The sequence below is a fragment of the Ptychodera flava genome, chromosome 20 (assembly GCF_041260155.1).
Source record: "Ptychodera flava strain L36383 chromosome 20, AS_Pfla_20210202, whole genome shotgun sequence".
Taxonomy (NCBI): domain Eukaryota; kingdom Metazoa; phylum Hemichordata; class Enteropneusta; family Ptychoderidae; genus Ptychodera; species Ptychodera flava.
In genome coordinates, this window is record NC_091947.1 from 15382773 (window position 1) to 15406875 (window position 24103).

Below are 24103 nucleotides of genomic sequence, written 5' to 3' on the forward strand. Positions count from 1 at the left end.
CTAGGTCATAAGCATGGTTAAATCATTTGCAGAACATACTTTATCCAGATATGGAACCGGCAGATTTGATTGGGGATGTTGGTTATACGGGGGTATATATCACTTTATTTGAAATGAACCCTAATCATTTATGACATATGAGCACAGATTTTGTCTGGTTGTAATGTCATATGTTACATAGTATGTACTGGTATGTGTTTCAACCAACCCTGAGTTCATTCTGTAGGTAAAGTAATTGCCTTTAATGTCTGCCCAAGTAAGAAGGAATTACCTGCTATATGATTTATGAATCATTTTATAGATGTCTCATTGTTTCTACAATGCAAACTGTGTGGATTTCATCAAGTACAGATAATATATTGTATTCATGAACAATTGTGAAATATCTTAGACATTTTTATAATCTTATTTCTGTCATCTCAGAATAGTTATAGCCATGCCTGAATAAACATGTTACTCAGTTACATGAATAAATTCTTTCCACCTCTGATATTTGAAAAAGATTGATATTCAACTCACAATGTTTTCAACATATATTAATTTAAACAATAATGTACCCCCACCTGGCCAATAATGGACGAAAGCAAAGTTTGCACGACATAATGTATGAGGCGAAGCTAAGTATATTATTGCATGTAAAGTTTGCTTGAGTCCATTATGGGCCGGGAGGGGTATATTGTTGCTATTATTTTATAGTTTTTGGCAATGCCAGTGAATTTTTAGATGTAGAAAACATCTGGGGCCACAATACTGGATAATCAGACACATTATCAGTAATAATCTGGGGTGTGACGTCACAAAATTCACTGGTATTGACAAAGCTGTATGATTAATTCAGCATAATGTTATGATAATTCATACTCAGTTACATCCAGTGTAGTATACACTTTAATAATAATTTTGGTTATGGATTTTCTTTTTAGGGACGATTCAGAATTTACTTCCAGGGGGGGGGGGGGGGGGTGGAGGATTTTCAGGGGGGGGCCACCCATTTTTCCCAAGAAAATTTAGGGGGGGCCAGACAAAAATACCACAATCTTTTAGGGGGGGCCAAGGAAAAAAAACATCAATTCAACATTTGCCCAGAATTTCTGATCTCTACAAAAGAGCACCGTAGACGCTACCAGGGTGACAGATAAACTCAACATGTTTAGTTAAACTCCTTTAGCTGCCAAATTCGGTAATATTCACAGTGGTTTGTTTTATGCATCTACTGCAGTATCTTGTTCTCCTCCCTGAAGCGTTATAAAATGTCCAGTATTTAGCGTGTCAATACAAACCATACAGTGAACAGTCAGGGTTGTTTTTGTTGAAAAGAGATCTCGGATCAAGTCCAGACTAGAATTCATTTATCAACAATAACAATGGTCATTTATGTTCACACTGGTATGTTGCTAAATACAGCATTGGGTGTTCTATGTAGTGATAGAATAACAAACAAATGCTGATACACAGAGATGAACATTGAACAAATGCTAAAAATTACAGCAAATGTCTTTTTAAGGTTGGGTTTACCTTGTAGCTTGTAAAGCAGTTGAAAGTTGCATGATAAAGAAGTGTTAATTTATGCAAATGTATGCAAATCACCTGATTTCTTGGCTTCTTTTGCCTCCCAATTTCAAAATTTCCAACGAATTTAACTCCACTCCGGCTGGGTCAAATTTTCTGAAATTTCACATTATGTTTTTTAAATGCTATATAACACAACAACTATCAATTGGTTTTGTTTGGCAATAAAGCTCTTACATTTTGAATAAGAGGCATTTTGAATAAGAGGCATTTTAATTTTGCTGATAATGATTTTAATCAATTATCTGATTATTAGAGTGTCAGTCTTTAAACCCCTACAATTTTAAAATGAAGATGGATAATGCCAAGTAAAATAGTTGTTTTTTTCTACATGAATACTATCCTTTCAAGTGAAATATTACATTTCAGAAAATACTGTCTAGTTTTCGACTTAAATTAATTTTTATCATTAATACAAAAATTGAGGTTTTTTACCCCAAATATACACCCACTTCATCCTTTGAGTAAACTACTGCTACTGCTACTCTTCTTTTCTGCTCCTTTTTTCTATGTTTCATTCTCATCAATTTTACCCTTTCTAAATTTTTTAAATGTTCTACATAACTTTTTACAGTGCTTACATCTACTATAAACTTTTTTGAAAATAAATTTATGGCCATCTCATCTTCAAGGTGCTTTTCAACGAATAGGTTTTAATGTTGAAAATAAAAATATTATGTATTACTGTCAAAAATATATGGTGCAAAATTTACAAAAGGGTTGATTTTCCAATAATCCTGTATGTGCATCCAGAAGATCATGTGGCACTGCACAAATGCTATGGTGTCGGATTGTTGAAATATTGTGTACACAAGAAATTTGCTGTAGTCCAAGAAGTGATCTCAGTGTGTATGAGGCTAGGAGAAATGTGGATAGGCTTACACATTGTGTATTGATGCTAATACTTTTGTGTCCCATTCATTCTAATATGTATAATCAAAGATTTCACAGTGGCGGCTGGCAGAAAAGGCAAAAAACAAATTAACATGTATTGTTTCGTGTCATCTGAAAACATGCGCATCATGACTATTTTAAAATTAAAGTTTGTTAAAAAAATTTGAAATATGAATGCTCTGTCAATTTTGGAAAATACTGCTGACAAAATGTGAATTTTGACTTACACAGGGTTATCTGCATTTTAATATGAACATTGGATTGTGAATGGAATGAGCAGAATAACATGTGAATTCATGTTTTGGATAAGGTGTTTTGTTCAAGAAATGTTCTAAAACATTCCTCAGCATTGTTGCTTTCAGTGGCAGCAACTTGGTTTTATGACAACCAAATTAGAAAAAAAGAGAAAATTAAAAACAAGTTGGCTTTCACCAATTTTAATTCCTAATGTTTAAAACTTTCACCGTGAGTCTGCAAATATTCAGCATCATCAAATGAAAATGTATGCTGAACGTGTGCATGTATATGTACATCTCACTTTCCAGAAATATCTGGATATCTGCAAATGAGATGTACCATTAAACTTCAAGATATATATCACTTTGCCAATTATCTGCTCCTCTGATTTACTGTTCACCATTTCTAACTGACATCTTTGCTTGTCTTTGTGTGCATCATATGTATCAGTGAGACATAACGAAAAAAGTATTCATATTAGTAATTAACTTTTCTTCAGAAATTTACAACCAGATATGTTTATTGCTACCCTTTCCAAAAGTGTGCCACTTGCAGTCCCTGCAAATCATTCTTTTTATAGTCATATAACCCTGAAATGATTTGTTATATCATCGATTAACCCTTTTCCTGCCAAGTCGGTGAAAATCCGCTTGAAATTCGGTGTAGCTAGAATCTGAGCAGCCACGGCCGTTATCCTGCCAAGGCGGTGGAAATCGGGCTACTTTTTGGTACCCCCTTTCCTGCCTAGTCGACGGAACTACGTGTAGCAAACCCTTGCTCGCGCTAGGGGTCGTTCGAGGACAGGTTTTGGGCGAGGAACGGCGTTTGCTCTCGAAATGGGTTCACAGAGAGTCCAACGACAGGGAAAGGTGCGGAAGCTACCCAGCCAGTCCCCCACCCCGGTGGGGGACTGGTTTTTTTTGGGGGGACGAGTAGCGTACTTGGCAGGTTAGCACATTGACGTATTCTAGCGGAGTTTGGGGTAACTTGGCTCTGAGGCACTACATAGATTGCGGCCGAAATTGACCGTCTCGGCAACGCTAATCTGTAAGGCAACCGCCTAAGACCGCCTCAGCTGGCGGTGCAATTTTTTGCCAATGGTGCGAGACGAAAATCACGGACTTGGTCCTGATTGACGGGAAGTGCGGACGGATTTGACGGACTCGGCTTTCTCGAAGGCAACCGCCTAAGACCGCCTCAGCTGGCGGTGCAATTTTTTGCCAATGGTGCGAGACGAAAATCACGGACTTGGTCCTGATTGACGGGAAGTGCGGACGGATTTGACGGACTCGGCTTGATTAGTCCCTGACATGGAACTGATCCGAACGGACTTGAGCGACATTTGTGAAGGGTAACCACCGCTTTTAACCGACTTGTTACCTTCTCGAAAAGACTACCCACTCAGATGTCGGACGTTGTCGGCTGCACTTGGCTCTAGACGTTCAAGCCGTGCAACGAAACACACCGCCTCAGCCTTGCCATTCAGGAACATGGCCTCAAAATTTGATACCATTGTTCACCGACTTGGCGGCTGCGGTTAGGTGCGTGAACCGTTGTTCACCGACTTGTTACGCCTATGTTGTCCCTGTGAAGTTCGGCTAACGGCCGAGTCTAACGGGAGTTGGCAGACCTGTGTTTGGTTTATACCGTAGTATGACCGACTCAGGTAGAGGTACCTGTCGGTATATTCCGAGTTTTACGCACTCGGGCGTCAATGACGGGTCGTCATCACCGCTGATGACGTAGACGTGCTGGCCACGTTATTTGAAGGAGCCATGTTTGCCCAACGGACGAGGCCGAGACAGCCGTTGACAATTTTGGCATCCTTCATCTTTGACCGCCTTAGTTGGGTAAGCCGCTCGGCAGGCGACGGTTATGACCTAAACAAGCCGCTGAAGCACTGTTCGTTGCCGTACAAGAACGAGACGGCCAGTCCAGTACAGCTTAGGCAATCTGCTAATGGCATCTGTCGGGTTGGCTTGTCACCGACTTGGATGACAATACGCCCTGCGCAGGCGTACTTAGAAGGGACATGAGGTTAAAGATACGGGTTTCCCACCCGTACTAAACATGGGCTTGGGGCAACGTCCTTGGGTGGCAGGTGCGCATGCCACGTACCCAGCTGGACGGAATGTCAAGTTGAGATGCTAATGACATTGACTATGTTATGCTAAGTGCTCGATTGATTTGCATCGCAAATGAGTATTATTAGCATATCAAATGGTGCGGACAGGCAATTTACATGACGGGTAGGAATGTCAGCGCCGGTTGGTGGACTGATTGCCGTAGGTCCATTATAATAACAGGTGGATGCATATATTAACACCCCTGCGTCCAATCATGTCCAGGGCTTTGTTTCCCTGTGGCTTTAAAAGGGAGGACCTGCTAGTCTGTCGACACTGTTCCAGACATGAGCTTGACGGACCGCAAAAGTTTTCTGAAGGCGAGCAGACGACTGAAGCTCAAAGATGCAGAGTCTCCGGGCGGTAGTGGTAGCGATCGTTGTGATGTCCCTAGTAAACGTTCTAAGAAGTCGGGCAAGAAACGCTCCCGTAAGGCGAAGCCATCTCCGGCTGAAAAACCCAGTGGTAAGCGTAAACGTAAGACCGATCGTTCTGCCGATGAGGATGATGACGGGTCACCGGTTGCCAGTGGTTCTCACCCGGCTGCTCCGGGAGAGACTACTTCACCTGCAGAGACTACATCTGCTCTTGTGGGAGATACTTCACCTGCACAGACTACGTCTGCTGCTGCTAGTGAGACAGTGAGTAATGAGACGGCTGATGCCATTGGTTCTCCCCGGCTGCTCCGGAGAGACCACCACCTGTTGCTACTATGAGCCCTCATCCTGCGTCAGGAGAGGTTCCTGTGCCCAGTGCGAAAGAGCTTGAGTCCTCGTCATCAGCAGAGGCTGCCGAGCCCGCTCCTGCCATAGTTTCGTGTGCTGCGATGTCCCCGCCGAAAAAGATAGTGCGGAGGGTTCGTTATCAGGATAGCCACCTGATTTTGAGCCAGATATGATCCTTGATGCCGCTACGGGCGAGTTCAGGCCCAGACGCCCAGACGACGGTGATATCACCGCTGAGTCCGACTCGGAGGTTGACGAGGATGCGGCAGAGGACGATGACTTTTATGACAGGCAGTACGTAGGTGAGGCAAGCTCTGACGACGATGATGACGTTGCTGCTGTGTTGGCGGAGGACGACACACCTCCTGTCTGGCGTATGTCGGAGACTACCGATGCTAATATATTTGAGAGACCGATTTTGACCATGAGAGAGGACCGACTTTCACCTTGCCCAGCCACGCCCGTGAGCTCGATTACTTTTTAAGTTTATTCCAGCTACACTGATCAGATTGGCCAAGGACGAGACTAATAAATACGCCAAATTCCACCAGCGACATATCGCTAGGAAAATAGATAAATACTGGCGTAACGCTGACTACCGAGAGGTGCAGGCGTTCATTGGCGTCTTAGTCTGTATGGGTATCGACCGTAAATCATCAGTGGAGGATTATTGGTCTAGCGATCCCTTTCTGAGAAACCAGGGTATTTCTACTGTGATTACCCGCAGTCGCTTTCAGCAGCTTATGCGATACTTTCATCTGGCAGACCCAGAGAACGATCCACGTCGTGATCCTGATGAGGCACGCCGCCGACGTCGGTGTCAGGAGGATCCCCTGTATAAAATCAATCCATGGATGGAGCCCATAGTTGACCGGTGCGTAAATAATTATAAGATGGGTAGAGAGATCTCCATCGACGAGGGCATGGTGCGATTTAAGGGCCGTTCTAAATTTAAGCAGAGATTACCGCATAAGCCTGATCGAGACGGTTTCAAGATATGGCAGCTGTGCGACTCCACCACTGCATACATAGCTAACTTTGCACCGTACCTAGGTGTGAAATATCGGGATCGGACTGATGGAGACGGCAGGAGCGAGGTGTGGTGAAAAGAATTACGATGGAGCTGGTCCAGCCATTCTGTGGATATAATCACAGCCTATTCTGTGATAGCCTGTTTAGCACGGTCGTTACTGCTAGAGAGCTGATGGAGACCGGGATCTACATGGTCGGGAGTTTCAACCGCCGTAATCGTCGCACCATGCCCCTCAATTAATTCCGCCGGGTAAGAGGAAGCGCCTTCCTCTGTCTGTTGGGGATATGAAAGCCACGACCAGAACGGACTCTCGTCTTAACATCACTGCTTATCAGGATAGTAACGCTCAGGTGCTGATCTTGAATACGGTCTATCCACCCTTGGAGTGCGTGCCAGTGGGGGAGGGAGACGAGCGGCGACAAGTGCCTCTGTCGCTGTATAATTATCGCCGGTACATGGGAGGCGTCGACCGAGCCAACCAGAAGCGCAAGTACTTTCACACTGGGCGCAAGAACCACAGATGGTGGACATATCTGGCATGTTACCTGATTGATGTTGCCCTGGTAAATGCATATATATGCTTCAAGCATGTACACCCTGATAGTAAGCTGACCCATAAGATGTTTCATCTGCGTGTCGGGAAACAACTCATTGGCGGTTATTGTGGGCGATCGCAGCCCAGTGTGAGAGAGGTCGAGGCCACTGTTTCTCTTGCCTCGTACATCAATCCACAAAATCAGCCGATGCACGTTGTCAGCGTTTGGAGGGGCGGCAGAAATGCTGTAAAGTATGTAGCAGAGAGGGTAAGACCACTGCGAGCGGACGACTGTCTGAGACGTCCAAAGGATGTAGTCTGTGCGGGGTTCATCTTCACGAGGGCGAGTGTTTTGCGGCTTTTCATCATCGCATGATGCTACGAGGTAAGAGGAGCATTGGCGTGCAGACCTCTACTCACACAGCCCCGACGACACCCATCAGCAAGAGAACCCGACGTAAATAACGGACAGGGGACAGCTTCGCCTAACAGTGGCTTGACTGTATTCTGAACACGGACCATGATCACATTTTGAGCACGGTTGTGCCGTTTGTTTGTGCTTTACGATCCCGCTGATTGTAAATTGAAACACGATTATTTTGTACAATCCCCGATTGTAATCTTTGTAACACGGACCATGCACTCGGACGTCGAGACAGACTCTGAGATTTATTATTCGGCATAATGTAAATTATTCCCGAATAAAATACTATCTATGGATCGCATATTTTCGTTTTGTTTTGTTTTTGTTAGACGGATTATTTGTACAATTCCCCCTATTATAATTTTTGAAACACGGATCTGCCACCCCGATTGTAATTTTTGAAACACGGACCATGCACTCGGACGTCGAGACAGACTCCGAGATTTATTGTTCGGCATAATGTAAATTATTCCCGAATAAAATACTATCTATGGATCGCATATTTTCGTTTGTTTTGTTTTTACCCCCACTTTCGTTTTTGGCAGATCCGTAAGGACGCTATAGTAATGGATGAACATGCGTTGTATCACGTGGGAGGGGCACAGCCCAACGGAGGCTGTGCTCGTGCGACGTAGACGTTGTACCAACCATCTGTCGTTGGGGTTAGTGCATAGAGCAGTTGCACTGTCCAGAGCTAAGGTGGTACAAAACTGCACCTTAGTAACAACTGCACAACTAACGTGTTAGGAAACGGTAACACTAACGAGCTAAGTGTTCACTGAACTGGCCAAACTACGTACACGCCTTCCTTCAATGGCGGAACTATGTCGTTGACACTACGTCAAAGCAGACTGCAATGTGCGACTCTTCCAAGTCGTTCAAAGTACGTGGCCAAGTGACACAACCCAGGGGAAACAGGACAGGTTTGAGGGTGCTGCCGCACCCATAGCACTAACCCTGGGTCTTCTACTAACCCACGAGAGAGGTGACGTTTCCCCGGTGTGGCCGTGCGTGCCGGCGAACGAGCTTTACTTCCGCGAAAGTAAGCTAGAAAAGGGCATAAAAGTGCACGTCCCCCGGGCAAACAACGCCCGTGACCTCGTCATTTTCTGGACACAACCTCATCAGCGGTTGCCCCTCTATACGGGCATGCAAAATTTTTGAAGTCTAACACGTATATGGTCGGTAATCGTACCCCGAAAATGCGGTATTTTCCCGCCAAATGCCTGGCAGGAAAGCGTGCAGGAGAGCCTATCTTCTGTAGACACGGAAAAGGGGGCCGGTTTTGACCGACTTGGCAGGATAACGGACAGGGGCGCTCGGCAGGAAAAGGGTTAAATGTCCACTACAGTTCCTGCAACTTGTTAGACTGGATATGTCTGGATATGTCTATAATGTATAAGCATGCATGTATATATTAGGGGGGGGGCCATGGAAAAAAAACAGGAAAGATGAGGGGGGGGCCATAGATTTTTTCTATAATTTACTAGGGGGGGCCATGGAAAAAAATCACCGAGAAAATAGAAATCCTCCACCCTCCCCCTGGAAGTAAATTCTGAATCGTCCCTTATCATCTGAAAATATGTACAGTTAAAATCCTTTCCCTGAATATATCAGCTTCTTTTAAATATGTTCATATATTTAGAGTTTATATAATGCATGTAATCAGTCTCAGACTGCTGTATTAATTGACACAATAAAAAAGTCTCCAATGTATTTTACACCTCATATCATTTACTTATGTATATTGAGACATTGATTTCAAACAAGACATTAAAACATGCGTTGTTATGCATGATGAACGTTGTTTATCCCAATCACTCATTTTGATACCTCAGGAAAGACTGATATTGTCAGAGGTGTAATTGAATTTTGAAATGCAAGTGCATTACCAGTAAAAGAGGTAGCAATATATGAGAATATGAAACGTACTTTTCATACAGTATATTGAAGTACAGTACAATTTATTAGAACACAACATGTGTACCCAGCCATTATCTACATCATAGTCATAAGTTCCATAGTGACAAACTCGTTATCACAAACACAAACACCACAGTACAGATAGACAACAAACAAGTACCGATATAACAACAAGGTCAGATCTGTAGAAGAAAATATATATGGACCTCCAGTACAAAAACCAGAGAAGTAATGTCAGGTACCTCAAAAATCGTAAGCACATTCTGCCTCACGTGGTACCTGCCATATATCAATATGCAAGTCAATCATCAGTGGTCATATGTATACTTGTCTATCAATTCATGACGCCTGCCAAAAACGCTTTTGAATGCAGAGACAAGCCTTTCCTCGAGTAAAACCCTGATTTATAAGTTTGCAAAAGCGTGCAAGGTAAAAAGGAAAGTATATAAGACCATATTCCAAAGAATAAAGTGCTGATAATGCTAACTTTTGATAATATTTTCATCATATTTTTTGTACATCAATTGCAACTTTTATTCTACTCCTCAAGGAATGTTGAAACACCCAGTATTAAGCTTGTCAACTTAGTGTCTATATGTGTAAAAATGCATTGTTATTGTTTACACTTGAATTCTAGTCCGGACCAGAAGTCACTTTACGAGCTGAGTTGACAAGCTGAACACTGTGTACATCAACATGCCTTAGGGAGTAGAGAAAGGAATTATGGTTCACATTCAAAACAAAAATGGTGAAAAGTTATCAAAAGTTATCATTCACTAGTACAGATAATTGCGAGAAATTTGCAAGAAATGGACACTTTCTCGCTATATTGCGAGAAGTAAGCGAGAATATATACTTTCTCGTGATCAAGCTGCGAGAACTGTGCTTTCTCGCATGCATCTGCAAGAAATTGAATTCTCGCTATTAATCAGTGAGAACTGTTTTCTCGCTATGCATCTGCGAGAAATTGTGAAATTTTTGTGAAATGCTTACACAGAAGAATACAATTTTTCGCAGATGCAGAGCGAGAAAACAAATTTCTCTCTGATTGATTGTGAGAATTCAGTTTCTCGCAGATGCTGAGTGAGAAAACACAGTTCTCGCCAGCTGATTGCGAGACAATTAAAGTCTTGCTAAGTTATTGCGAGAAAGTTATGTATTCTCGCTTACTTCTCGCAAAACGCGAGTAAGTGTCCATTTCTCGCAAATTTCTAGCAAATTTCTGTACTAGTGATTACTAACCCTCTAAGATAACAGGGTATTTTTCACATTGATAAGTCCGTGTACTTTGCTTTCGTACTCAAGCTGCTGTCAGAAATATTTAGCTCGAACAAGTTCAAATGAATTCGAGAAGAGCAAGTTTTATACAATATGATAGGTGTGATTCTGGTCCGCACAGTCAGTTAAAATGGTAAATCAAATGCTTTTCTTTTCAGATGCTTGGCCAATGATTTGATCGATCATTCAAGGAAGACGATTGTTCAATGTTGATATATTGATACTCTTTTGTAGATACAAGGAAGAGAACATTGCCCCCCCCCCCCATCATTTCACCGAGTTTCAGCCTCGTGTTTCAATTTCGCGTGATTGCCAAAACACAACTGAGTTTCAGCCTTGTGTTTCAATTTCGCGTGATTGCCAAAACACAACTGAGTTTCAGCCTTGTGTTTCAATTTCGCGTGATTGCCAAAACACAACTGAGTTTCAGCCTCGTGTTTCAATTTCGCATGATTGCCAAAACACAACTGAGTTTCAGCCTTGTGTTTCAATTTCGCGTGATTGCCAAAACACAACTGTCTAGAAGAACCCATTATAAGTGAACCATGAAATGCATCGGAAGATATTATAGCAGTACAGATTTTAATTTTTCCATTGATAGATATCAGAAACCATTTTGATTTTCTTCATGTAAGCCAAGATTCAAACCAAACCAACAAAAATACACTTTTTTATCATACAACGAGCATGAGTGTACCATCAAATGCAACGTAAACAACTCTTTGAACGATCCTATCTCACTTTGACATAAGAAATTTAGCATATCGTCGCGTTAGTATCTATAATTGTATTACAGTGCAAAGTTTTAATAATATATGCATTATTGACCGAAAATATCGAGTATTTAATATACATCGCTGGTTGCCTTCTTACCTCTTATCTAGCAAGGATAAAATCAAGTATTACATGACTCTTGTTGTTACAAATCGATGTCAGAAATATTTTTCTTCTTTTACTCAGTCTTGCACAGTATTTATTTCATTATTAAAGCCATAATAGAATTGGAAGGTATTTATGATGAATTTACTGCGATACGTGCTTGAATCCAGTCGTAAGGCTATTTTGTGCTATGGTCACAATATTCAGAAAATCTCTTACCACACAACTTTGTCTACGCAGATCACTATAGTGGCGATGATCATGACAATTTTGATGACTGTTTATCTACGACTAGTGAAAGCGCAGTTGAAAAAAAAAACTCTAATTAACTAAAACCTTACCTTCAATGAAAGTTGCAATATACAGTTTAACAACGGAGAAAAGTAATAAAAGTTTTGTACGTCGACAACTCAAAAATCCAGCCTTCAATTTTCTGCGGAAGTCATAGATGTTTCATATAGTCAATTGACGACTGGATGGTGTTTCGAGAAAAATTATACCGTCTGCTGACGAAATACAGCCGGGCAAAAACAGTAATCACTGAGACTTCATGGTTTTATGCGCTTTTCGTGATGTAACAAAAACAATCAGATCTCAAATTCAAACAAAGTTTCACACCGGGACCGGAGGGATCAAAGTGAAAATAAATCACATGTTCATTACTGACCACTTTTTCTGGCGTAACTGAACAACTAACATTAATAAGCGAAACAGAGATCAGCTATATATCCACTATCATCTGCACAGCTAGCTCACTAACTTTCCTTATAACTAGCTGGCACGACGTCCAGTCACTCGTCATTGCTGGTATGCTGGAAACTGACGATCACTGTATCCCATATTCTCAAAGGAGCTCTTGTTGCTGTCATTACAAACGATAGACGAAAGTAAATGGTATGCCAGGAAGGTCTAGTTTGATCTCTCTCTCTCTCTCTCTCTCTCTCTCTCTCTCTCTCTCTCTCTCACACACACACACACACACACACACACATCAACTGGAGGTTAATAAAGGAGACTAATATGTCTTCACAGTATTTATAAATAAAAGAGAAAATGAACAACCTATGTCTGATGTACGGAATGGTCAAACGTGGAAACAAAACACTCACAATGCAAACTTCATTATAATTTTTGCAACCTGCGAATATAGCAAAAATCCACTTCTGCAGTATGTTTGATAGCTGCAAGTACGCAGTGTTCAGGATTTGGGTGCGATACCAGCAGGAGGAGGGGGATAGGTTTCAAAAGTTGCAATAGGGGTTCACCGTTCGTGTTCCATAGGGGGAGTCAGCTACTTTTTCTTGGGAACCGAAGGTAATCGACAACTCCCCATCTCCGTATCCCGGAAACGTGACCAGTCCCACATACACACAACGGGAAGATCAGCCTGCAGTCTTAGTCAGTTGTATTGGATATTTACATATCATTATCAGTTTACAAAAACTTGTGGCCATTACCCGGGTAAGATGGTGTGCCGCGCGGGTTTGAACTGTCCGGTTGGGTCATGGAAAGAAACCTAAAAATAGGTTGATTTTTTATCCGAAAATTCATGAATTGTAGTGGCTGCTAAAGGCATGATAGCCATAGTCGGTTTGGCTGTTTGTTGGTTTGAATTACGTTATTACTAAAACAATCATGAAAAGCTTTTTATTTTGGCAAAAACAAATTGTTTATTGGTTGCTAGGAGCGTGGTCACAGCTGCTTTGTATGGTTACCTTCTATTTTATTAACTGGCCTAAAAGGTCATTAGCTTGGCCATTTAATGACGTAAATAATTATCGCAATCTTACCTTTCATCAAAATTTCGACAATGTTTCCGTTGCCTTTGTGCCTCATTTGCACAATTCCTCCACCACGACTGTGGTATTTTATCCGGTTTAGTGGAAGTACATAATGGATAAGTTGGACTACATTTATGTTACTATTTATATTTGGCCAGGATTACATATTTTGAATATCATTACATTAATTGGTGATCCATGGCAATACAAACTGTTTCGTTTTTAACCAATTCTTGTGAATTAAAATACGGACAATCTTGTTGCCATCGAGACTCCTATCAAGTGAAAACCTTTGAACGATGTACATTCATAATATCTTACTTTGAAACACCGCTCCATTTCATTATTTCTCATGGCGGATTTAGTTTTTATAGCTTTTAAATAAATAACCAGAGGAGTAAATCTTTTATATATGGATGTTGCTGAAACTGTCGATAATCTGCAAAGGTATTTTAGTTTGTTGATAAATCCACGATCACGAGAAAGCGTCCCGTCATACATTTTATGAGGTCGTACAACTGGCAGGGAACATCCCGACATAAGATAATGATAATTCAGCATTCTCTAATGTCAACCTCTTAGCCACTGACAGTTTGAAAAGATGCCAAAATATTATGTAGATAAGTGGTATGATTTCTGTAATGCATTAATTTGATTAGGTTGAATCTGTGAACAGCCCAAGGAATCAACATATTTTACTTGAACTTATGTACGTCACTGTATTCCATAACCCCGAAGAAGCTGTTGTTTTTGCAACTTGCTATGACGTAAATAACGTAAATAATTATCGCAGTCTTACCTTTCATCGAAATTTCAAGAAATTTTTCGTTACTTTTATGTCTGGTTTATACAATCTCTCCTAAGGGGTATTTTTATCAGGTTTATTGGAAGTCCATAATCGATAAAATTGTAGTACATTTTTCTCCATATTGACATAGATCACATCTTTGTTCAGGATAACATATTACAAGAAGTTAACATATTTTACTGGAACTTTGTACGTACTAAGGAGATCGGTCGCAAATAGTGCGACATCGAAGGGATACCCGGAACAATCGTAGATTATTAAATCACTGAAAACTGCATTTGTGTAATTCCACCTACGTTATAATTTTCCATTGTACAAGCTACCACTCGACCTTCGTTGTCTTCCGTTTATTTTTCAGTGAATGCGAAAGGAATGGTAAAATTGACCGGAGAGGAATGTTAGAAGATAGTCGTGTCAGTTATATGACATGAGTAAATGGGAGATAAAATTCGATTGAAATGTATTCAATTTAAAGTAGTCATGTAAAAAAAAGCACATGATGATTTGAAACTATTCAGAAGACGTAAATGTTAAGAAATGACAACAAAGGTTTATTAGTTTTTATGCGAACAATGTCTGGAAACTGAACATGAAAAGTAATAAACTCTTAAACAAGAAACCCAAATTTTTAACACTGGTTATAATAATCGTCCCTACACATATCCAAAGACGAAACAAACACTATTGTGACACAAACAATTGGATAATAATGTGGGGATCCTATTTCACATACATCCGAAACGAAACAAACACCAATGCAACACAAACTTTTGGATATTAAGGTGAGGAGCCCCTTTCATATATTTCGATATAAAGTAATTGTTAGCTTTCAAAACTACACCCTTCTCGAAACACAAGTATTTAAAGAACAATGACGAGTGTGAAAGAAAGCTTACAGCGCTAGCCTCAATAATAATTGAAGCTCGCCGATGAGTCTAAAATTAGTAAGCTCTTGTTATGACTATAAGAAAGCGCAATTTAGGTTTAAGTTTTCAAGTATTTCACAGCCCGTAAAGAAGACAAATATCGTATTTAAGTTGCACATTCATGTAAATTGAAATTAACAAGCTTAAGGTACACATACTCATCATAATTGTATTTTACTTCTTTCGAGAATAACTTCACGGAATGTCAGCAATGCTACTCTGACCTTCAAAAGTTACCTACTTTGAAGGGATATGCAATCATCGATGTAAAGGTTATATATAAATAAAAGATACGATACAAAGTATCCAATTCACGCTTATACGATGCATGATTTCGAAAAACATCCGACTAATATCCGAATGTGGCAACTGTATTTTTAACCCTGAAGGGACCTTGCCGTCTCGGACGCTGCGGCCGTCCGAGAGCCTTCAGAGCCGAACTTTTGATAAAACAACAGTTACAGCAATAGTATCTGATAGAAGGCGCTTATGACTCCTCATCACACGAACGGGGTTTTTACTTATTTAATTTGATGATGCTGCTCATAGAATTTTTTTCTGTTTTCTTGTTCCCATTTTTGGCTGCGAACAAATGTGCACTTGAACCTAGAATTTGAAACTTGCGAAGTGCAATATGTTTAGTAAAAATGTATGAGCATAAGAACAAATACAAAGATGAAAGACGTCGACGTTCTATCACCTTAGATCCTACATGTAACGCAGGAGGACTCAATGCATAGGTTGGTTACAGGCAAGGCAAGGTATTCAAGAGCTAGTGACTGCCTCTCTGCTGTGATTGAAATTGTTTGGTCATATTCGAAGTAGTATTTCCAAACGATTTCTTGATGATTTCAGCATCAGCAGCTATAAATAAGTTTTTGCATATTCAATTTTGTATGACTACAAATCCATATATATATATATATATATATATATATATATATATATATATATATATATATATATATATATATATATATTATATAATATATATAAAGCTGTTTTCAATGAATGAGATGGAGGGATTGTTTAGCTATCAATACAACCTATATGGGTATACTTAGCATTGTTGTCGTTATCTTATGCTTGAAAATTTAGTTTTAAGTGTACAAATCCATTTTAGCTCACGTGTCCGCACCATTGGCTAATGTCGCAGCGATGTCTGTGTGTCTATGTGCCTGTCTGTGTGCTCGATGTCTCAAAAACGCTCATCAGATCAAAGTCAAATCTGGTACACAGATTCACTTTGTAAATGGCAAGAATTGGTTAGTTTATTGTGGGTGTGGCGTGCTTACGTTTTGCTCATTTGCATAATTAATGATTTGATAAAAAACGGATATACATTGAGGACGACTGCACACAATTGGATGAGATTTGCTACAAATGTTGATCACACCAAGATATATCCGCCTTGGAAAGATATTAAGGGGTATCATGAAAGATAATTGCTAATTTGCATATTTAATGAATTTTTCTAATCAGGGATATATATATCTTAATTGACTCGATCAAAATTGACTAAACTTGTACGTATATTGAGGATACTATTTTTAACACTGTTGAAAGTCATTAGGCATTTTTACTTCAGCAAATTCCTTATTTGAACATTTAATGAACTTTTCTAATTGGGGATATTTATCTGAATTGACAAGACCAAACTTGACAAAACTTGCTATGTGCATTAAAGATATAATAATACATCATTAGTGAAAGTCATTTAACATTTTTACTTCAACCAGTTTCTAATTTGCATAATTAGTGAACTTTCCTAATTAGGGATACATATACTTGGATTTATGTGATCGAAGTTGGCAAAACATGCTATGTACATTGATGATTATACCAGGTTATAACAATATTGAAACTCATTTCGCATTTTCATGACAGCTAATTTACAATTTGCATATCTAATGCGCTTTCACAGTCTGGCATATATAGCTTGAAGGACTTGACCATAGGGAATTACACATGATATATTAAGTGCTGATACAATGACAGCAGTAAAAGAAATTATTTTATTTCAGCTAATAATGTATTTGAATACTTAATGACCTTTATAATTAATATTTGGTGAATATTGTTCATTATGTTTATCATAACTCTTTCAATCAAGTTGCAAACATGTGGCAAAGGTTCAAATTTACACATAACTGCAATATATAATGAAACATGTGAGCATTTTCATTTTCATATCAGGTAACCAATGGTCATTGCCTTTATATATCCTTTATTGATGAACAAAATAGGTAGGTCAAGAAACAATCAGATGTAGGGAATGGTGATGTGTATTCTGACAACACCTAAGAATACCCGTCGCCGATTGGTCAAGAAACTGTATTAGATACAAAGAAGCAAGATACTTAAAGGTTACTTTTTGAAAACTTGTTTGATACCCTAGTGTTTATACTTCTAGTCTTGTTTCAGTATGTACATTTTTCCTGTCATTTTTTATCACAACAAAACGGGTTAAAAGTACACAGCTTTTAAGATTCCTTGAGTGTACCATGCATATGAATGCAACTTGGTTTTGTTTTATATATAAATGGTATTCTATAATCTGTTTTTATCTTTGATAAAAGTCATACTGGTCTTAATACAGCTGACAAACTCAAGAAAACCTTTGTAGCCCCATTTACCTGTATACCATCGTTTGATCTGTTCCACATGAGTACAACTCAAGAAAATCACCAAAAGGCATGTTTCATTTTCAGGTAATTTATTTGTATTGTTACAATTACTTCAACATTTTACACAGAGTTTTATTTACATAGAATTCTAAAGTTATACTTTATATTCTAGATTTATATAAAAGGATGATAGAGAAACCTTGTTATTGTAAAAACATGTATCACGGGCAAGGCCTTATTTATTTATTTATTTATTTATTATTTATTTATTTATTTATTTTTTGGTGTTTTAAATGCTGTGTAGAAGTTATAACTATGCACACTTCTTCCGTATGTGAATTAAAATAAACTTTTATCGAAAAGAAATAATTTACGTAGTTGTGATGTGACATAAAAAAACAATCTGAATATATTGAAATGGTTGATAGGGCAGGTTTACCTTTTACACACTGTCTGTCTGATTTGTTATCTGACGAGTCATAACATGACTTTGAAATACATGCACATTAAAGCAAGTTTGTCTGTCACTACATTTTAAAGATTCAGATTGCCTTACACATTCAGCACAAACAATTTTGGGTGAGTGGTGTGGCCACGTGTCTGATATTGAGACATGGGCTTGCCATGAATCACGATAGAGAAAACCATTTATGTTCAACTGTTAATTTTTTTAAAAAATACAGTGACCCCTCCTCCCGTAAATGTTTCTAAAAATAAGGTGACCCCCCCTTTTTCGATTCCGAAATTTAAGTGACCCCTCTGATTGCCGCCCTAGGCCGTAAAAACTGAACGGTCCCTTAGTTCATTTATCATACAGATATCAATCAGCGCCTCTTGGCCTTTGTAACAGTGTGGGACACTATCATCGTCGATCGCATTTTCACATGAAAGGGCCATAACTTCCTTCCTGAATAAATGGACTTTCAGATCCTCATAGACGGGGTCAAACAATTGAAATGCAAGCGAAAACTTGAGTTGGAAATCTAAACAATTGTTTGAGTGACACTAAATAAAAATAAGTCCATAAATTAAAGGGCTATAAATTATATTACACTTGGTAAATATTGGAAATTCAAAATAATTTCTAATGGCGCGCTGAAAGTAATCGTTTTTAGAACAATGATATAAATATTCTGTAATAGGCGAGCAGTTTGCAGTATTGATAACGTTCCTCAGTTGACATTACTGGAAATCAGCCATAGGGGCAGTTTACCTGTCCCCACGGTTGAGGATTGGGATAGGGATGTCTTGATCTATGCACAGGGTTTTTGTTGCTGTGGACTTTGTAATTTCTTGCCAATAAAGATGTATACTACCAATCTTTTGGTGTCTTGGTCTTATGTTATTTAGCACTAGTTTTGCAAAGATTCATTATCTCCTCAGTTAACTGTGTGTCGTGTATTGTCTGTTGACAAACTTATGCGAAGTTTTATCACTGTGTTACTTCTATATCACAGGAAACTCTGACTGAGTAACAGTAAACAAATAAAATGAAAAAGAAAACAGAAAAAAAAACAATAAAGTAAACCAAACCAAACAAACAAGCAAACAAACACGACTGACAGATCAATTGTGAGACTAAAAACGATCAAGAAAAAATAGGCAGAATAACAAAAACAAATAAGTAAACAAAACAAATAAGTAAACAGGCGAATAAACAAACGACTGACGGATCAACTGTGAGACTTCAACGGAACAGACTAGATTCACCTTGCTATTGGCATGTCCTCATCGTTTGTTTCCTTGTTTACTTGTTTGTTTTTCCTCACTTGGTTTTTCTTTTTTGACCGTTTTTTCTATTCTTTCCAAATTTTCATTTACGTCTTGCTTACTGTTATGCAGTCAGAGTTCCCTGTGCTATAATCTCTTGCGTTTGATTGCCTAATGCGCCAAAGAAAGCACGGAAGTGTAAGCATAGACTCTCGAGAAAATCGGTTTTCTCGAGGTCTATGGTGTAAGTTATTAATCTGAAGGACGCTGTCACCAGATTATCGCCGGATTAACTTTGACAAAGTCAACAACGAACACACCAGCAAGGGTATAACAGTTATGACAGACAAGTAAACTGCCCTATGCACAAGCCGACATTTCGGATTTACGCGCATGCTCATGACTACTATCTTGTCCAATTATCTTGTCCATCCATCCACAAGTTCAGCGCAGCCTCAATTACGCTATACGACACAGCGGCCATCGGTGCGGTGGTGAAAGACTCCTACCGAAGTGAAGTGAAGGTTAGTTTACTCTGAGAATCAGTTCAATAATCTTATTTATACATTAAACCATGTTTTATATAAAAATCCTACAGAGAAAACACAAAGTATTGATGGACGTGCATGGGAACAATAGAGGCCAAAGTGCGATTCAGGGCGATTTACGCGGGGGAATTACGTCTTATGTACCCCACAAAACGTCGAAATATCGGAAATATTGGAAATGTATCTGAAATGCAATGTAAGAGTAATTGATTGCTGTTTCAATATCAAATCGTTCAAGGGCCAAACCGGATTACGTTGAAGTAGGTGCCTTGTCCCTTGTAATTTTTGGCAGCTTTATCCGGGTTGACTAAACTCTCTGTCCGTTCTGTGTACGCGACCAGTATCCAGGTAACACTAACATACCTATGTCAATTTTAGTCCGAAGTCCAGAGCAGCTATGCGTAGATTGTATTCATATTCCAACTTCGCTGTATGTTTGGTAGGCCCTGGGAAGTCGTCATAATTTACAGCATGGAGAGGGAGAGGGGTGGTGCTGCCATAGTGGAGGAATTTCATTGATACTCCAAAATTTAAAGTCACAACAAAATACAGCTGTATATTTAAGCTCACACTATAACCGATTTCCAACCATATAGTATTTTAATTTGGAGGGTATCATATATCATATGATATTGGTAGGGTTTTCACTCGGATATCTGACAGGAGAGAATTTGAAAGTAGGAGAGAGGCTGAGGGGGAGTGTGTCAGACTGGTGTCCCCTGTCTTTCGCTGAAAATATTGAGAAATTAATGTGTACAATGGTGCAGTTTGGTTCAGTCTGAGAGGTGTTTCAATTTGGTTTTTACTAAGTATAAAAACTTAGGAAAATGACATAGGACAATCCTGGCCAAAGGCCAGAGCATGAGGGCTTGTATAGAAAATTTTGAGAAATTGATGTGTGCAATTGTGCATCTGAGAGGTGTTTGAATTTATTTTGCACAAGGTAAAAGTGTTTGAAAATGACATTTTAACACTGATATTTTAATAACACTTTTTGCATGATCAGTGTTTCAAACAATGAAACACTGACAACTCATTTTGTAGCTGTTATTAAAACCATTCTCAGTGTGCATAATATTGCAGATCTATGAATATGCAGGAGTGGCAAATCTACAATTTTATTGTGTCTTGTGCAAAATTTCACATTTATGTACATGATATTAGTTGACCAAAGAGCCAGGGACAATATTTTTCTTAATGCGCTATTTATTTGTTTGCCAGTTTGAGATTTTACATCCATAGAAATGACCTTACTAGCCATACAATTTCTTCAGCTGCTGTTTCTAATGAAATTCCTGCTATAATACGGTATGACCAAATATCAAAATGGTTATTGAGCTTAAGTCAATTAAAATATATGTTTCTGTCATAATAAACGGTGAATTCACAACAGTTCAGTTTTGTCCCAGATCCTGTGCACTTCTAATGGTATCTGCTGAGAGCAGTCCTCTATGACGTCTTTATATTTAGCATTTATAAGAGTGAACCATGCTTTATCAGGTAATCATTTCTATGCATAGAATACATGTAATGCATTTTATTAGTCCCCTGGACTTATGGTTTGGATTCCCTTTCGTTTGTCCGTCCGTCCGCGCAGATATCTCGGACACATCTGAGCCAATTTCTTTCAAATTTGGCACAAAGATAATACACTAAAACATACATATGTATGTCCATTTTTTTGGTGTGGCACGCATAATTAGCGCTAATTTGCATAATTAGTGATTTTTGAAAAAGAGCTCTGTTTCTTAAGAGACTGCACCAAGTTTTATGAAACTTTGTACACATGTTGGTCACACACAGCTCTAATAGCACATAAAGACATTTGTCAGTATTTGGTCAATTAATTGCTAATTTGCATAAATTATGGATTTTCATAATTCTGCTAATATTTCATAAATACTGACTCAAATTTAATGAAATTTCTTACAGATGTATACATACCAGAGCTTAACTTTTGGCAGGCATTTGGCAGGATCATGTCAATTAATAGCTAATTTGCATATTTGATGATGTCAAGAAATACCCACTCAAAGTTGAAACATGGTACAGATGTAGATATACCAGAGCTGTAACAGTATGCAAAGACAGTTAGCAGGATCATGTCATTTAATTGCTAATTTGCATATTTAATGAATTTTCATAATTCCGATTATATGTCAAGAAGTACTGATTCAGATGTGATGAAACTTAGTAAGTCACTGATATTCATATACCAAAGTTTTAACTGTGTGCAAAATCTTTCGCAGGATCATGTCATGAAATTGCTAATTTGCATATTTTATGAATTTCTGTAATTAAGGAAATATGTCTAGAAATACCACAGCAAATTTGATGAAACTTGGTATAGATGTTGATCTAAAAGTGTTGTATTGGCAAACAAATAAATTAGCATTATCTTGTGAATTAATTGATAATTTGCATTTTAAATGAACTTTCCTAGTTGGTGTGCTATGCCCAGAAATATTGCATCAAATGTGATGAAACTTGCTACAGATGTTGATCCCCAATTGTTGTACAGTTGCATGCAAAGACATTAGTCATATCATGTCAAATAATTGCATATTTGCATATTTAATGAGTTTTCATTATTAGGCTGATACATCAAGAAATACTCTATCAAATTTGTTGAAACTTGGTATAGATGTTGAGCTCATATTGCGTTAACTGTGTAGGACATTTATTGGTATCAGTATCATGTTTATTAATTTCTAATTTGCATTGTAATGACTTTTCCTTGTTAGTATGATACGTCCAGAAATCCTGCATCAAATTTTATGAAACATGGTACAGATATTGATCTTCCAGTAGTGTAAAACTGAAAAGTGACATCCTGTTGATAAATTATTTATTGACTTATTTAATGACCTTTTGTGATTAGGGTGGCAGCCCAGATTGGCTGAATAGGGAAACAATGTTTGTAATTAGAGATCTATATTCTGAATGACTGCACTAAATCTGATGACACTTGCTGCAGATGTTGATCATACAAAGATTTACCAGTCAAGAAAGGCGTTTTAATTTTAGCAGTATCAATAGCTAATTATAGGAAGTCTTTTCTGTACTGAACATTAGGACATTTTCGGGTTCACATCTGGTGTTCTGACCTTCTTATGTAAAGAGCCGTTACTCAGACATGCTGGACCACTTTCTTGCACATAAGTTGAATTTTGACATTTAAAAACCCAGAGCATGACATACCTTTTCTGTCCAACTTTGTAAAAAAACATAACCCTATGACACTACTTGTCTATAATCCAATCCAATGTGGACATCAGTCACAGACAGGGCTTTGGTACTTGCATTCCTTGTTTCATGCATATCATATCGACTTCAATTTTTAGTCACTTCAAGTGACAAATTCCCAATTACAAGGGGGACTATGTCATTGTCAATGACTTGTTCATATAGAGTATTAAAACTCAAAACTTTTCCTGCAATGTTGTGTTATCAAGAGACTGCCAAAAGTTGTGTAAAAGACAACAGAGGAAAAAACAACAAGACAAAGATTATGTAAATTAAATGCAGAGATTAAATTTACATTTGGTTGAAAGATACAAGGATTCTTTATTGCTCAGGTATCTGTTGGTTATGACGAATTATGTTCTTGCAATAAAAGATGCGTTTGCTATCAAGGCACGCACTGTTTGTATACTTTGTAGGATATGTTTTCTTACACTTTCTCCCAAATAATCTGTACCTTATGGAATTGAAAGTAGATGTTTTTCATGATTGATCAGGCAAGTGTACCAATTTTTCATCAGGAAATGCTGAAAAATACTCATTTAGTAATGATACTCCATATACTTGGTATTAAGTTTTACAATGTTTTTATAAAATTGTATCATTTTATAATTATTTTTTTCATTCTTTTCTACTATTTTTATATAATTTCATTACTGCACTAAATGCTTCAGTACATTTCCCAAAAATTGAGTGCCCCCTTCTTCCTCTCCTGATTTTGAGCCGCCTGTAGGTATACATATAGCTTTCAATTATGAGTGAACCCTGCTCAGATTCCTCTGACCTTAAGGCCATAAATCATGATGCTCTCTGAGGCTGAAGGCCTAACCTCAGTAGTAG

General features: G+C 38.6%; 2 protein-coding genes across 2 annotated transcripts in view; both read left to right on the forward strand.

The window, feature by feature from the left end:
- Positions 1–24103, forward strand: part of LOC139120506 (E3 ubiquitin-protein ligase TRIM56-like) — a 118156-nt gene that overhangs the window by 88145 nt on the left and 5908 nt on the right. The window lies entirely within an intron of this gene.
- LOC139120146 (E3 ubiquitin-protein ligase TRIM56-like) overlaps positions 1–24103 on the forward strand; it is a 94888-nt gene that overhangs the window by 54422 nt on the left and 16363 nt on the right. The window lies entirely within an intron of this gene.